Source organism: Lucilia cuprina, chromosome 5 (genome assembly GCF_022045245.1).
Source record: "Lucilia cuprina isolate Lc7/37 chromosome 5, ASM2204524v1, whole genome shotgun sequence".
NCBI classification, from domain to species: domain Eukaryota; kingdom Metazoa; phylum Arthropoda; class Insecta; order Diptera; family Calliphoridae; genus Lucilia; species Lucilia cuprina.
This window is the reverse complement of record NC_060953.1, coordinates 44,351,835-44,364,990: the sequence shown is the minus strand read 5'-3', so window position 1 is coordinate 44,364,990 and position 13,156 is coordinate 44,351,835. Positions and strand designations below refer to the sequence as shown.

The 13,156-nt window shown below is 26.4% G+C and overlaps 1 protein-coding gene across 4 annotated transcripts in view; it reads left to right on the top strand.

Annotated features, from left to right (window-relative positions):
• Positions 1-13,156, top strand: part of LOC111675714 (myb-like protein I) — a 99,375-nt gene that overhangs the window by 22,444 nt on the left and 63,775 nt on the right. Inside the window, exon 1 of one of the 4 annotated variants that reach the window (XM_046950898.1) lies at positions 3,381-4,110. The exons of 1 other annotated variant lie outside the window; for it this stretch is intronic. The gene's annotated coding sequence lies outside the window, so the exon portion shown is untranslated. Of the gene's footprint in view, positions 1-3,380; positions 4,111-13,156 lie in introns of those variants that run through there. 2 more of the 4 variants (XM_046950900.1, XM_046950901.1) reach the window with 2 other exon arrangements.

The window sequence follows — 13,156 nt, the reverse complement described above, 5'->3', positions numbered from 1 at the left end:
ATCTATCTATCTAACTATCTATCTATCTATCTATCTATCTATCTATCTATCTATCTATCTATCTATCTATCTATCTATCTATTTACTATCTATTTATCTATCTATTTCTACACTATAGTTCTGTTAAGAACATGAGAATAATAATCAAGTTAAGAAAAATAATAATAAATGTTTTCAAATGAAATTAATGACAAATTATAGTTGTATAAATAACATTTCCTTAATCGATAATATTACTGAATTGTTATGCTGTAATTTGTTTTTCTAATACTTCTTTAAAGGAGATATGTATTTTGTTACTCTTAAAAACCACAAGATTATACCATTTTACCACAAAGCGCTGCAGCGGGACTCCCTTTCTTTTCACATTTTTTTAAGTGATAGCATGAGTAAAATTCTTTGTCTTTATTTAGTGTGAATAAAAATACAAGAAATAAAACAAAGATGATTTTTTCTTTCTACTTAAATGGCAATAATCCACATTTTACAAATAATTTTCTCACCATAAATGCAATAAACTATAGAGAGTCACTTGCAACGCCTTGCAGTCAACTTACAACACAGAATAAAGTTACACAATACACAAATGTTTCAACTGCGCTTTATTTTAGTTTTTTTCCAACAAACTTCTCAGATGATTTCTGTTGCTGCTGCTAAAGCCAAAAGTAGTAGTAGCAACAACAACATCCTACCTGCCAACTATGAAAACTATAAAAACAAATATGGTAAAACTAGTTTAACTTAAACTATGCACATTCAGTGTAACTATGTTTAAATAATAATCTTCTTCTATAAATGTGACGTTTATTCTGTCACAGTGTATGACAAAGTGTAGAAAAGGGAGAGAGACGTTCGCAAAAATACTAAAGTAAAGAAGACAGCTTCCACATGTTGCACAAATATTTGTTGATTTGGTATGCATTATTCTGTTTGTTGTTAAAAGCAGTAAGTTTATGTTTTTGTTTTTTTTTTTAATTCTCATTGCAATGGATACTGATGAGCATGATCTATCCATTGTATTGTTGTTGTTTTTGTTGCATGTTTCAGCGCGGTATTTTAAACTTGAACTTCTTATTTTTTTATTTGTTTTATGTTTAGTTTAACTCAACTTAAGGTAAGTTTTAGCATGAATTGACACTTTTGTCAAGTAGCCAGAGCTCATTCGCTTGTTGGCTATAAGTTTTGTAATATTCTGTTGTTTCTTAAGGGTATAAATACATCATAGAGCAAATGTATAAAAAAATAGTTGTTAAAAATGCAAAAGATAAATAAAAAAGGTAAAATATTATTCCTACACTGAAAGTGACTTGTTCATCATGTTCATGACGTTCTAAACAAAAAACCGCTTTTGATGTTTAGTAGGATTTTTTACGTTTTGTTATAATACAATTTAGTTAATTACAGTAAAGAGTAAAAGTGTTGAAAACCCATTAAGTTCCATTTGTGTCTCAGGAAACTTCTGTTGTAGTTTGTTTATTTAGATTTTTAATTTTACCTTCTTTTTCTATCTATCTATCTATCTATCTATCTATCTATCTATCTATCTATCTATCTATCTATCTATCTATCTATCTATCTATCTATCTATCTATCTATCTATCTATCTATCTATCTATCTATCTATCTATCTATCTACCTATCTATCTATCTATCTATCTATCTATCTATCTATCTATCTATTTATCTATATATCTAACAAATTTGTACAACACTGTAATACTGCTTCCATTTCTACAGCGTGAGTTTATTCACATTTACTTTCAGCAAATACGGACGTTCATGTGTCATCTTCTTTTCATTTGGTTGGTTGCACCCAAAAAGGTACAAATGGGAATAACAATTTTAGCTTATTCGGACTTTATGTGGAAGCTGGTGTGCTTTTGCATTAATGGCAAATGTTCTTTCAGACCATTTGAGTTAGTGCTTTTGTGATGATGTTTTTTGTAATAAGGAACACATATGGGATAACATTTATGTTGTCAAGAGTTAGTGAACAATGTGTAATTTGATCTAACAATAGTAAAGGACAAATTACTTACTTCCTGAAGTAAAGGATTTAGGAATACAAAGTTCATTGGCACGTTCAATAAAGAGAAGGATGATTAAGACTTACAACAAATGTTTTGCTAATGAAAACGCAATCAGGAAGCAACAAACAATAAATATGTATGTTTATTTTGTTTTCATAAAAAGGAACAATTTGTTAAACATTTTGTTTAAATTAAATGGAAAATGATATCTGAATGGTTAAACAGAACATATTTATAATTTTTTTAAAATTGTTTAATGAATATGATTTAACAGACACACAGTGCATGTCAACATATTGTATAACTTAACAACAACATATAACAAAAATTTATATTATTTATTTTAAAAAATTATTGCTAACATTTATGTCTATCTATCTACTCCCTCCCTTTTTAGCCATAGATAATAATCACACAACGCTTTTCTCCTAAAAAAAGTAACTCTAAAATAATCTGCCTAAAAGCCACAACCTCAAAAACATCTAGACTTAACAAAAACTAAACTACAACATATTTATTGTAAAACAAAGAATTTATTAAATAATAAATCTCACCTTAACAGCAATAACATTATGAAATGAAAATAAAATAATAAAAAAAATAAACAAATCTTTTCAAAGATCATATAAACACAACATCAAACATGTTGGAAGCGAACTAATTTGTTGGATTCGCCATACCGAGTGAATCATACAAAGAAAACCAAAGTGTATTGGCCTCCCCCGAAAAACAAACACATTTAAATACAACAATACAACTTTTTGTTGTCGTTGTTGTAGAACGTTAAGTGCTACAGGAAAATTGTAGCGGAAGTTTAAGCTACTGCAGGGCAGTCGTTGAAAGGTATTAAATCAAATAAAAATATTTATTTTTATTTAAAGGATTACATGGACACACAGACGGACGGACAAAGCTAAATCGACTGAGAAAATAATTCTAAGCCTATTATTATACTGTAAGGACTAATATTTTCGGATGTTACAAACGCCAGTGTATAAACGTATAATACCCTCCCCTCTAAAATGGTGTAGGGTATAACAATTATGGGTTATTTTAAATAATTATGTATATCTTCCATGCAAAGAATTCTCTTCATTTCATTTGAAAAAATATATTTAAAAAATTTGCTCTTTTATGGAAAAATAATCAAACAATTTTCTTCTTTATAGATAATTTTCGATGAGATGTCCACATTCTTTAGAAAATCTTCAATGTATTCTATCCTTTAAATTCTGATATGCATAATACAAAACCTCTTTACTGCAAGCAGATCAACCAATTCTTAGCAGACATGTTTGCTGCTGTTTGATGATCGCTCATAACATGCTCGCAACATGTAACAAATGCATGATATAAAAACTTTCAGTTTCACATGCTCAACAACAAACGATCATCGGACAAGATTCAGTTCTTTAAAAACTTTGCGTGCGAATGGACGTTTAAACGAAAAAGTTTTGGGATTTGTGCCAAAAGAAATTGTTTTGTGGCTTAAATAAAACGAGAAGATTTTTTTAAACCGAAATAAAGATATAATAATAACAAAAAAAGAAACAAAAATCTTAGTGTGTTTAGTTAAGAAGGCTAAAAGAAATTGTTTGGCTAAAATTATTTAAAAAATATATATTTACAAAAGAAATTACCATAATTTTTATTGCAACTTAACGGTTTTCTGTTTTTGAAAAAGATTTTAAAATTTAAATAACAAAAAAAATTTCAAATTATTAATATTAAACGGTAATAAAATTAAAAAGCGTCATAAAAATTCATTCGTTTGTCGGAGTTTATATTTTTTTAAGAAAATGTGCTTGTCTCTTTGTGGTTTAATTTTCAATTAAAATTTTGTAAAATTTTTTTCCTGTTCTAAGTGGTCATTACACTTTTTAGTGGCAAATTTCTTTGCTTTACTCGTAGTTGGTGTTTAAGTGCTATTTTTAACTTAATGTTTGGAGTAATTCTCCTTTAACAAGAAGTTAACAGGAAAAAAAAAACTTTTTTATAATTTTTTGTGAATTTCTGTATGCAAAAGTGGAAATAATTACTTTGGCTTTTTACGTCTGTTTATTATCATCAAGTGAAAATTGTAAGTATAAGAAAGAAAAAAGAAGATCATGCATAAGATTTATTGCAATCTTTTTATTTTGGGTCTTTTGATACTGTGTGCACTTATTTATATAATAAAATGTAATTTCCAAAAAAAAAAAAAAAAAAAAATGTGATAAGAGTCATGCGGAACTGAATTTTGGCGAAAAAACAATAAATAACGTGGGAAAGTTTTAAAATGTGAATTTAATATAAATCGAAGGAATTTTGAAAATTTTCTTTTGCTGAACTTGGTGTAAAACTCAAAATATACAATTTTAATATTTAAAATATTTTTTCAATTTTATATAAAATTTGCGAATAATTTTCTGTTCTTAAAAAATTTTAATTAATTTTAACTTGAATATAAAATTTTTAAATAATTATTTATTCAGCAGAAAGACATAATATTTAATAAAAAGATTTCATAAAGTTTTAATATTCTATAAAAAAAACTTTTAAAGCTCTTTAGAAAACATTTCATTAGAATTTTCTTGGTTTATAATATTTCTAGTCTATAGTGTAGTCTATAGTCTAGTCTGTTCTATAGTCCAGTCTATAGTCTAGTATATAGTCTAGTCTATCCTATAATCTACTCTATAGTCTAGTTTAAAGTCTAGTCAAAAGTATAGTTTATAGTCTAGTCTATAGTCTAGCCCGTAGACTATAGACTAGACTATAGAATACACTATAGAATAGACTAAAGACCAGACCATAAAGTAGACTATAGACTAGACTATAGAATAGACTATAGACCAGACTATAGGCTAGACTATAGACTAGACTATAGAATAGACTATAGAATAGACTATAGACTAGACTATAGACTAGACTATAGACTAGACTAGACTATAGACTAGACTATAGACTAGACTATAGACTAGACTATAGACTAGACTATAGACTAGACTATAGACTAGACTATAGACTAGACTATAGACTAGACTATAGACTAGACTATAGACTAGACTATAGACTAGACTATAGACTAGACTATAGACTAGACTATAGACTAGACTATAGACTAGACTATAGACTAGACAATAGACTAGACTATAGACTACACTACAGACTAGACTATTGACTAGCCAATAGACTAGACTATAGACTACACTATATACTAGACTTTAGACTAGAATATAGACTAGGCCATAGACTAGACTATAGACTAGACTATAGATTAGACTAGACTATAGACTTGACCATAGATTAGACTATAGACTAGACTATAGATTAGACTATAGACTAGACTATAGAATAGACTATAGAATAGACTATAGAATAGACTATAGAATAGACTATAGACTAGACTATAGATTAGACTAGACTATAGACTTGACCATAGATTAGACTATAGACTAGACTATAGACTAGACTATAGAATAGACTATAGAATAGACTATAGAATAGACTATAGACTAGACTAGACTATAGATTAGACTATAGACTAGACTATAGACTAGACTACAGACTAGACTATAGACTAGACTATAGACTAGACTATAGACTAGACTATAGACTAGACTATAGAATAGACTATAGAATAGACTATAGACTAGACTATAGAATAGACTATAGAATAGACTATAGACTAGACTATAGACTAGACTATAGACTCTTTCCATCACCATTGATATTGGGCTTTGGTCTATTCGACTGTTTGGAAGGAATTCACACACGAATCTCTGGGCCATAAAGCGTATGCTATTGAGGTTGAAACCAATCTTCATAAATAATTTTTTTACAGAAAATTTTTTGACATAACTAATTTGGTTTTGATTACACTGTGTGTAGTGATATATCTTAAAAGAGCATACAAATTTAAGAAATTTTAGGAATGTATATCGAAACAAAGTCTTTATATAACTTTTTTTATTTTTATTTAATTTTAAATATTTATATTGTTTAAAATCTACCAATTCATTTAAATGAATTTACCCCATTAATTTTATACCGAATTTTGTGAAGGCCCTAACAACAAAACTCAGAAATGGAAACACATTTCAGAAATTTGATATCTAAACTATCACATCAAGCAGTACTCGTAGTCGGTGGAGAATGAGTTGTAAATAAATTTCTTGGAAAATTTAAACAGCCTTAAAAGGGAGAAAAAAACACCAAGAAACTTCTTATAATAGGCCGAAAAAAAGAATATGCTAAAATAATGTTAAGATGAAAACCATGAGATACCCAACTAAACAATCAAAAATTGTACAATATAAAACCTTAAAAATACTTTCAATTTCTTTTAACTGCTAAAAAACTAAAAGAACCATGACACAAAAAAAAACTCAATCTTAAAGCGTTAAAACACTAAGTGACACTATTTTTATTAATGACACTTACTATATTGGAAATAGTATAAGATCGCATGCGAAACAAGTGTGAGACTTGTTTGGTGATCATCAACGAAAGAAATAAAATCAAAAATTATAAAAATTGTTATTAAAATAGAAATAATCTTTATTGAAGATCTTTTCAAGTTTTGCAAAAAGCGTGGGTAAGAAATTCACGCGTTCCACACACACATACACACATCATAATACATTCTCATACAGATTTAGTTACAATAGGCGATTGTGGGCTAATATAGGGTCAATAGGAAATTAAGTACTGAACACAATAAGGAATCATTTTTTTAAAAATTTTCTTTAAAATAAATTTTATAAAAACTTATTATAAAAGAAAATTAATACAAATTTTCTGTAAAAGATAAATTGTTCTTTTCTATCGAAAATTTTCTTTAGAAAAAAGAGAATTTTATGTAGAATAAAACTAATTTTCTATTGATGAAAATTAAACGAAAATATTCTATAGAAGAAGGTATAACGAAAATTTACTATAGAACATTTTCTATAGAACAAGACAACGAAAATTTTCTTTATTCAACAGTAATTGAAACGAAAATATTCTTTAGAAGTAAATTTAACAAAAGTTTACTACAGAAGAAAGAAAATTTAATAAAAAATTTTCTATAGTAGAACGAAAATTTTCTTTAGCAGAAATAAACTTTGAAGAAAATTTTCCATGATGAAAAAATTTAACGAAAATTTTCTGTAAAGAAAAAATTTAATGTCTTTATAGAACGAGGATTTTCTTAATAAAAAATATTTAAATAAAATTTTCTATAGAAAAATGAAAGTTAATAAAAATTTTTTTAAGAAAAAATTTTTTGTGAAAATTTTTGGTAGAATATAGAAAACTTATAGACAATTTTCTATAAAAGAAAATTAAACGCAACGCATTAATCTATAGAAAAAGAAAATTTAATGAAAATTTTTTTAAAAGAAGAATGAAAATTTAAAGAAAATAAATAAAAGAATAAAAATTTAAATTTGAATAGAAAAATAAAAATTGAACGAAAATTCTCTAAAGAAAATGCAAATTTAACGAAAATTTTCTACTATAGAAGGAACAAAATTAAAACAATATTTTGAATAAAAGAAAATTGTCGAAAATTTTCTACAGAATTTAACATAAATATTTTTAAGAAGAAATTAAAAGAAAATTAACTAAAGAAGAAAAAAATTTAACCAAAACTTTCGATAGAAGAAAGAAAATTTATCAAAATATTTTTATAAAAAGAAATTTTATTGAATAATTTCTATGAAGAGAAAATTTATCGAAAATTTTCTATAAAAATTTTCTACAAAAAGAAAATTTATCAAAAATGTTCTATAAAAAAAATTATCGAAAATTTTCTATAGAAAAATTAATTTTGTCAAAATTTTTCTATAAAAAGAAATTTTATTGAATATTTTCTATAAAAAGAAAATTTATCAAAAATTTAAAATTTCTATAAAAAAAATTTATTGAAAATTTTCTATACAAAGAAAACGTATCGAAAATATACTACAAAAGGAAACTTTATCGAAATTTTTTTTGTAAAATTAAAATTTATTGAAAAATTGATAAAAAAAATGTATCAAAAAGTTGCTATAAAAAGAAAATTTATTGAACATTTTCTAGAAAAAGAAAATCGATCGAATTTTCATAAATTATTTATTTCATAAACAATTTATTATAATTTTTTTGTAAAATTAAAATTTATTGAAAAATTGATAAAAAAATATATCGAAAAGTTGCTATAAAAAGAAAATTTATTGAACATTTTTTTAGAAAAAGAAAATCGATTGAATTAAAAGAAATTAAAAGAATATTTTGGAATATTTTTTTATAAAAGATACAATTTAATTTTAATCAATAATGTTTCCATAGATTAAAATTTATTCAAAATTTTCTTTTATAGATATGATCAATTTGATTTTTCTAAAAATTTTCTATAAGGTTTAGTTATTTCTTTAACAAATAATAAACCTATGTAGGTTTAAAGAATAACTTAAAAGAATAATAACTCAAACACTGTCAGAGTAATTTAAAAATTTTCATCTAAATGCAAATTTGTCTTAAAGTCAAACAATATTTTTCTATCCAAAGGAATAAGTATAAATTTTATGCAAATAAATTTGTTTATAAGTAAATAACAAGTAAAAATAATATAATATTCTTACAAAAATTTATTCTCGATTCCTAATTTCAAAATCATTTATGCAAGATTTTGATAAGCAAAATCCACAAACTAATAATTTTTGAAGGTATTTAAATGTGAAAAGCAAATTAAACAAATTAAATAAATTTTATTTTAATTGAATGCATTTGATAAGAGCATCATCTTGTTTATCGTTTATTTTTGTTACATTTTGCTGCGCTGCAGCTTAAAAGAATTTAAAACGCTTAATTAGTGATCAAAAGGTTTTTTCAGCAGGTAAATACTTTTAAAATGCTTCACACATGCAATACACACCTTACATATTTTTTTTAGCAATTTACAAAATTAAATATTTTTATAACACATTTTTCTCACAATCACCTTAATAACATTTAACTTCAGAAGTAAATATTTTAAATAAAATTTTATACTTCATTTAATTATAAAGCAATTTCGATATTATTTTACCGGTTCATTTATTTAAAAGAAAGAAGGTGCTAAAAAACCACCCCACTTGAATTTTGTAACACAATTAAAATATGTGCTGAAGAGGATTTAATTATTTGTTTTTTTCTTATTGATAGAGCATTTGATATACAAATAAATATTTAATATCTCATCTAATCTATTCCAATTGCTAACTAAATATTTCTTAGCTGGTGGCATTAGTTAACGAAACCCAACATGTTGCAAGAAAATAATGCATCATCTGTACAAATTGCCTGCCAAAGACAACTATGCAGCAACCAACCGCAGACAACGGAAACTGAAATTCTAAACGTGGAATCTAAAAATATGTACTTATGGCAAACCATTTTCTAAACAAAAAGATAGATAGATAGATAGATAGATAGATAGATAGATAGATAGATAGATAGATAGATAGATAGATAGATAGATAGATAGATAGATAGATAGATAGATAGATAGATAGATAGATAGATAGATATAGATAGATAGATATAGATAGATATAGATAGAAAGATAGATAGATAGTTAGACAGGCAGTTAGATGCAGCACAAATACAACAAATGCAAGGAAAAACAAATATGAAAGTATAGTCGGGCGTGACCGACCATATGATACCCTACACCAGTTATGAATATTAAATGCGATTTATTCTTTATAATAATTCATTGTTCCAATATATTTAAGCAATTTATGGATGAAAATATTATTTTCTGAAAGAGGCTTTATATGGGTTCTAGGGGCAAATATGGATCAAGCCCATATTTATAATTGTGGATATATTTATAATATTTAGTTGTGCTGCATTTCATCGCGCTATTTTTGTTTAAAAGTTAATTTTGGACATTTGTATGGGAGCTAGGTCAAATGAGGCCAGAACTTTATGAAATTTCGCAAGATCATCAAGTCTTACATAAAACTTAAAAAACTTCTGCCGCTTTTTATCGATATACACATACATATATTCAATATAGTTATGATCTCAGAAGACCCTTCGGGAGGTGAAATAATGGACCGATTTTATTCATTTTCAATAGGGTTTGTCCTTGGGTCAATAAAAGCGTGTGTTCCAAATTTCATAGAATTATATAAAAATGCGACCTGTTTACATGCGCACAAGGTTTACGTGGACAACCGGCCAGACGGACGGACATAGCTAAATCGTCTCAGAAATCGATTCTAAGCCTATTTATATACTTCAAGTTTGGTATAGGACGAATATTTTTGTATGTTACAAACATCAGCACAAACCCAATTTACCCTTCCCACTAAAGTGGGTATAAATACTGATATAAAGTAGCAGGAAAGATGGTGAAAGGAAGAAATAATAAGACGAATATACTATCTAAAACCTAACATCCGGGAATGGATCTAGAAAACTCACGGAGGAGAGGAGTTTTATAAAAGTTTGAACTAAATAACTATTAACTGGAAGCTGTTGAAAAATATATTTTTATAAATATGTTAAATATATGTTTTGCGTAAAACTAGTTTTTTATGTGTTATCAGGAATTTAGTGCAGATTAATTACATTTAATTATAAGTGATAAATAGATTAATGTAAATTTCAAATTTTAACCATTAATTAAAATAATATCATAGAAAAATATCAACCTACACCCCATGAAAAATACCTCAATTAAGAGAAAATTTCATAAACAGTTATAATTTTAACACCTACAACATTTAAAGCACAACAACTATTTGAAACAGTTACTTAAAAAATTTACATAATTACGTTTAGTAAAACTTTTTAATTAAAATATTAAACAAAGAAAACTAGAAAAAAAGAACCATTTATTAGCCAACAGCCAGTGACAGTTGAGTATAAAATGAATGGATATGAAAAAAAACTCCTGTCATTTGTTGACAAAACGGTATCAGTTTTTCTTTATTTTCATTGTGTTTTTCAAAATCATTTCAAGAAAAGACATTTTTGCAGTTTTAAGTCTGCACAGTGGTATAGGAAAAAAAAAAGAGGGAAATAATTCGGTAACTTCTAAACGGTTAATCCGATTTTAATGAAATTTGGTATGCACAAAGAGGAGGTGTTGTCGAGTTTAGGTTTTGAATTTGGACCTTATAGGCCAACCAGGGGCCCGGCGGGGGGTCCTCAAATTAGGACACCTCGGCTATGTTAAATTTTTAAAACGATCTTATTTCTTCATTTGAGTTCCGATTTAAAAAAATTTCGTATATAGAATCTTCTCATCGAGCACTATAAAAAATGTCGTCGTAGCAGTAAATTATCTCTTATAGTTTAGGAGATATTCGCATTTGAAAATTAAAATTTTAAAATTTTTACCGTTCTTACTTTAGTTTTTTGATAATAGCGGGTCCAAATATTCCCGATTTTCGCCATTTCTTTTTTTATTCGCTTAACAACAAGTCTATATATCAAGCAATGAAAGAATTATGTAAAAATCATGACTGAGTCCAAAGTTATAGGCATTTTAATTTAAAAAATTAAAAAAAGGCGATTTTTTGCCATTTTTTGGGGAAAAAAGTATCTTTTTCTTTTTAAGTTATCTAAAAAGTTTCTAAGAAGATATATATAGAATTTATACTTCTTGAAAAGCTGACTTTACATAAAATACGATAAATGAAACAAAACCTAAAAATTTTTGATACCGAGGGGACCAGGTCCATCCAAAAAACCCTATTTTTTTATAGAAAATTCAATTTTGAGCAAAAATTCTCAAATCGCATAGTCGATATCAAATTATAGTGACCTGTTTTATATGACCCAATATGTTCTTAATCATTTTGTAACGGGTTTCGATAACCCCGCCCCTGGTATGGATATAATAGGCAAAAAACCAAAAAATTCCATTTTTGGGATTTTTTAAAACTTTTTTGGGAATTCCGGGATTTCTAATAAGAAAATTCGAACTTTTTATTTAATTTTAGATTTTGAGTAAAAAAATCTACCTAACTGTAAAATTTCATCAAAAAATATTCATAAATAAAATTTTTATTGCAATTTGAAAAATTTGTATCTTCGCAAAAACTGAATAAAAAACATTTTTATTTTTTTTTAAAAAAAGTATTCCGCGAATTTTTTAATTTTCAAAAATTATATACAGTTTTGAAAAATAGACAAAATTACCTTTCCATTGATATATAACATGCCTACCTAATGTTTTTTAAGTGACAAATTAATTAGGTAAAACTCAACATCTTTTAGAGAATTTACCTAGTACTATTATTTTCATCCATACATTTGTTAGGCATGTTTTACTACCTAAATTTTTATGAATTTTTACAGCCACTTTTTACGATTAATCTTTTATTCTTTATCCCTAAAAAAAATTAACAAGTATTTATTTTATATAAAAATAGTCTTTATTTATTTTTTTTATAAATTAATATAATTTTGTAAAATAATCGGTATCACAGTAGTCCATATCTAAAAGATAAAGTAAATCTTTAAATTCATGAATATTTTCAAATGCTAACGTTTTGTAGCAAATCCAACGTTTCCTTATAGTAGATAAAACAGGATCAGAAGATAGAATCAGATTATTAAAAATATATTCATTTTGAGACTGCCTAGAACACTTCCTTGAGCTAAACTGATGAATATGCTTAAAGTCTCTATTCCTCGATTCTTGGGGTTCTTCTGTAAGCTCTCCTAAAGGCAGAATATTATGTTCTATGATGACCTTTCCATGACATAATATCTTGTGAACTGTAGGTGTCATTTCTTTCCAGGGATATAATTCCAAAAGTAATTTAGAAACTTTTGTAGAATACTCTCCAAATTTTGTTGCGTTCACTTTATGCTTGCTATTTATCGCCATTAGAATAATATTGACCTTTTGCAGTAAATCCATACTAATTCCGGTTATTTCGGAAGTAGTTTCAAAATGTTTAAAAAAACGTCTAGCGGTATTACCATCGTTTGTGCTTCCATATCCTGTGAGTGGTTTATCAATATTTAATCCCATCCGCTTTTTAAATTCCTCTTGAATTCTTCGTTTCTCACTGGCTCTCATTTCCATTAACTCCTTATTGTTATTTGCACTTTTGTTTGCATTTTCCGGTATGCTTCTGTACTTTAAATCATATGCTAAATGTAGAAAATGT